Source organism: Trichechus manatus, unplaced genomic scaffold, assembly GCF_000243295.1.
Source record: "Trichechus manatus latirostris isolate Lorelei unplaced genomic scaffold, TriManLat1.0 scaffold00084, whole genome shotgun sequence".
NCBI classification, from domain to species: domain Eukaryota; kingdom Metazoa; phylum Chordata; class Mammalia; order Sirenia; family Trichechidae; genus Trichechus; species Trichechus manatus.
In genome coordinates, this window is record NW_004444020.1 from 3,390,165 (window position 1) to 3,394,896 (window position 4,732).

Sequence of the window (4,732 nt, forward strand, 5' to 3'; positions counted from 1 at the left end):
TTGAAGTGTTCTGTCCACAGATCTGAAGGGTGAAATATTCTTCATCCAGTGGCTTCTTCCTTGGCTGATAGAGGAGCTAGTGCTGGTGGGCAGTGCTGGCTTATTGATCCTCCAGGGGGTGGCTTGGGGCAAGCCTCCCCATTCTTGTGGAAATTTTCTTCCTCTTCCAGGACAGGCACAAATGCGCACCTCAAAGTTGTTGGGTCCTAGCAGATTACCACCGGAGTCTTCCAGTGTGATGATGGTTAGGATGGGCCGCTGGTTCATGCCCCCCATGCAGGAGCTGTTACACATGAAGTTGAAGTGGAGGTGGTAGTCACAGCTGACCTCGGGTGGCTCATAGGGCACCCCACACTATGTCGAAGAGTGATGCTGTCCTCCAGATACTCAACACACAGGTTTCCTTCCAGCTGGATGAGGTGCTGAGGAGGGGCCAGGCCATTGCTTTTGTCAGAGCAGCGCTCATGGTAGGGGCAATGCTCCATTACCTCTGCCATATGCTCTGACTTCTTGTGGCCATGATGTGAACATGGCACCGGGCAGGTGGTGAGGTGACCCACGGCTGCACTGGGCAGGTCTTTGCCAGCTGGCAAAACAGCTTGTTAAGGTCAAGGGAGTACATGCAGGTGAACACTTGGCTGTCCCAGAATGCAGGAAGCCCAGATAGAAACCATAGGTGCCGGGGTAGGTCTTCTGGTGAGGGACAGAGGATGACAGCATCCAGAAGGTGGCTGGTTTGGGGGCCAGTGGTGTAGGGGTGGCTGGTGCAGGGGCTGCTGATAGTCCTTGAGCCCCAACATGGCTTTCTAGCTGGTTTGCAGTGTCTTCTGGGAGTAGCAGATCATCTACTACCTCCACTGCTGGGGGTAGCGAGAGGGACAGAATCGGCTTCTCAGGAAAGAGTTCCTATAACTATGAAAACGTCTCGACTCAGAGGGGCTGTTCCACTGCCCCTTCAGGGAAGGCAGTCTGGCTACCAAACCTCAGGGTAGCATGTAACCGTCCTGGGGAGCACACTCTGAGCCCAGACACTAGGTGCCCCCAGAGCCCTGCAGCTAGCTGTGCCCAGGATGATGGCCTCGGTCTTTTGACTCATTAACATTTCTTCCCAGATAGTTGTACGTTATCTTAGAATCATAAAGTCATAGCTGGAAAGAATCCCAGAGATGGCTTAATAGAACCTTTTCACTTTATAGACAGGAAGTTTCAATTCAGAATTTGGGTGACCTGACCAAGCTGACAGACCTAGTTAATGGCAGAAAACTAGTTAGGGGACTAAGACTCAAGCTTGGGACTCATCTCAGTCTTGCATTTCCCAGTGCTGTCTCCCTTCACTTGCCATTAGGACATAGAATATATTGTGTCTATAGGGCTAGGGCCAAGAAAATTTTCTGAGTAATTCCTTAATGTAGGCTTTTAAAGCCACAGCATGAATAGTGTTAATTTTGGGGAGAAGGTCAAGGTCAGTCTTCTCTTTGCAGCTCATTCTTTTCTTCCCTGACTGGTCCTGAGCAGGATTTTTTTTACTGTGCATCTTTGGGTTTTTAACTTTTCTGCATACCATCTGTTTCCTGTAATAAAAAACTTTTCAGCTTCCTAGAAGAGTCCCTCCCCAATCACTTGTTCTTAAATTGAGGTCCATGAACTCCCTAAGGGCTATGTGGATAGAAGAGTATTTCATATATAATTGGTTTCTTTTTAATTATTTTATTGTGGTAAAATATATATAACAAAAAATTTTGCCATTTTAACTGTTTTTAAGTGTGCTATTCCGAGACATTAATCACGTTCACCATGTTGTGCAACCATCACCACTGTCTATTTCCAAAAGTTTTTCATCACCCTAAACAGAAGCTCAATACCCCTTAAGCAAAAACTCCCATTCCTGTGCTTGCTTTGGCAGCACATATACTAAAATTGGAATGATACAGAGAAGATAAGCAGGGCCCCTGTGCAAGGATGACATGCAAATTCATGAAGCGTCCCGTATTTTTTAGCTAAGAAGTTTTCTGAATTCAAGCAAACATTTCAAGGGACAGAGTAGCAGGGGTGGGGGTCTGGGGACCATGCTTTCAGGGGACATGTAGGTCCATTGGCATAACAAAGTTTATTAAGAAAATGTTCTGCATCCCATTTTGGTGAGTGGCATCTGGGGTCTCAAAAGCTAGCTAGTGGCCATCTAAGATGCATCAATTGGTCCCAACCCACCTGGAGCAAAGGAGAATGAAGAATACCAAAGACACAAGTTAAATATTAGCCCAAGAGACAGAAAGGGCCATGTAAACCAGAGACTCCACCAGCCTGAAACCAGAAGAACTAGATGATGCCTGGCTACCACCAATGACTGCCCTGACAGGGAATACAACAGAGTCCCTGACGGAGCAGGAGAAAAGTGGGGTGCACAACTCAAATTCTAGTAAAAAGACCAGACTTAATGGTCTGACTGAGACTGGAGGGACCCCGGAAGACATGGCCCCCGGACTCTCTGTTAGCCCCAAACTGAAACCATTCTCGAAGCCAACTGTTCAGACATAAATTAGACTGGGCTATAAGACATAAAATGATACTCGTGAAGAGAGTGCGTCTTAGCTCAAGTAGATACATGAGACTAAATTATCAGCTCTTGTCCAGAGGCGAGATGAGAAGGCAAAAAGGAACAGGAGCTGGTTGAATGGACATGGGAAATCTGGGGTAGAGGGGAAGGTATGCTGTCACATTATAAGGAGAGTAACGAGGGTCACGTAACAATGTGTGTATAAATTTTTGTATGAGAAACTGACTTGAACTGTAGACTTTCACTTAAAGCGCACACACACACACACACAAAAACAAACAAACAAACCTTCCCATTCCCTCCTCCTCCCAGCCTCTGGTAACTACTAAAAAACTTTTGTCTCTATGCATTTGCCTATTCTAGTTACTTTATTTAAGTGGGATCATGTAATATTTGTCCTTTTGTGTCTGACTTGTTTCACTTAGCTAATGTTTTCAAGGTTCATGCACGTGGTAGTGTGTATCTGAACTTCATTTTTCCTAATGGCTAAACAATAGTCCATTGTTTGTATATTCCACATTTTGTTTATCCATTCATCTGTTCATGGACAGTTGGGTTGTTTCCACCTTTTGGCTATTGTGAGTAATGCTGCAGTGAAAATTGATGTACAAGTATCTGTTTGAGTCCCTGCTTTCAAGTATTTTGGCTATATACCTAGGAGTGAAATTGCTGGGTCATATGGTAATTCTATGTTTAAGACTTTTTGAGAAGCTGCCAAACTTTTCCACAGTGACTGCACCATTTTACAATCCCACCAGCAATGCACCAGGGTTCTAATTTCTCCACGTGGCTTCCTTTTTAATTCTTTGTTTTTTATCTTATGCATTTAACACATTATTCTGAGGAGGGAGTCCTTGGCTTCAACAGACTGCCAAAGGAGCCCATGGCACAGAGAAGACTAATAACACTACAATCTATAGTAGATTCTGGAAAATCCCTGGAATGGGAGAATTCTTGATTGAGGAGCTAAAGGCATTATGGTAGAAGAGGGTTGTGAGGTGGAGTATGGAAGTTCTTATTAACATTTTGATCTTTATTACAAATATTTAAAATTGCTCACTAAATGAAGATGCTAATATTTACCCATCTTAAATTATTAATGGCTATGCAAGTATTGATTTCCATTTACCATTCCTTCCTAATTTCACTGAGACACTTTCAAATTCACCTTGCTTTATTGGAGATAATATGAATGCTAAGAGGCTCCCCTCTTTTCCAGTCTGATTTGGTTTCCAGATATTCTGTGCCTTTCTGATTTATGACTTGGGAGTTTTTGACTCCTGTTTTTCACTTCTGAGATCCTGCATCTCATGTTCTGCTATAAGCTCCTAGGACCCACCATGATCTGTCTCAGATGTAAAATAATTTACATGCCAGGGATTAAAAAAAAACTTTATAGATTCTTTTGTTTCCAGGGTTTGACTCAGAAACCATTGTTCCTCTTCAGTGAATTCATTTATTTCCCTTTTCTACTTGCAACCCCAAGTTCTCTCTTTTTCTAATTATCCCCAAATAGGAATGACTCAGAGTTTGTATACATTGAAGAGAAAATTCTTGTTTTTGCCAGAAAGTACAAAGAAGTTAATATGTGTTCAAGTCATATTTTGGGTACATGGGACTTTGTTAGGGCTCACTGCATTTTGAAGATCATTTGTCTGAAAAATCCCTTGATGTGTACCCTGTGACAACTTGCCTCTTTTTGGTACCCTGGTGGCCTTTGCTGGTGAATTTCACCTTCTGGTACCTTTTTATGAATCGGAATGGACTTGACGGCAACGGGTTTGGTTTTAGTTTTTGGTACTTTTTGGATATGGGCCAGAGTGATATTTGTTCTGGCTTTAGTGAAGAATAAAAATACCCTTTCTTTAAAATGTTATCATTGAGTTCATTTAATGACAGAAGAAAAGTCAATTTTTTGCATTCTAATCCTACCACACTGCTAAGTTATTGAGAGATTTTGGGGGCATCAGTGACTTCTCTGAGTTTGTTTCCTTGTCTTGAAAATAAGGGAGAGGGGAGGGTAGTGACTACTTAAATTCTTCCTATTCTCCAAACCCCATGACTACAAAATTCTATCTGATACTCGTATTAAACTTATCCTAAAACTGCTGGCTAGTTGAGAATTCATTTATAATCAGTTAAAGTCAGGACTTTATTTCTGCAAATCACTTTGTGGTT

The 4,732-nt window shown here is 42.7% G+C and overlaps 1 non-coding gene across 1 annotated transcript; it reads left to right on the forward strand.

Annotated features, from left to right (window-relative positions):
• Positions 1–1,887: 1,887 nt before the first annotated feature.
• On the forward strand, positions 1,888–1,994 carry LOC111821441 (U6 spliceosomal RNA). Its single transcript, XR_002824866.1, has one exon. It is a non-coding gene; the product is annotated as a U6 spliceosomal RNA (small nuclear RNA).
• The last annotated feature ends 2,738 nt before the right edge of the window (positions 1,995–4,732 follow it).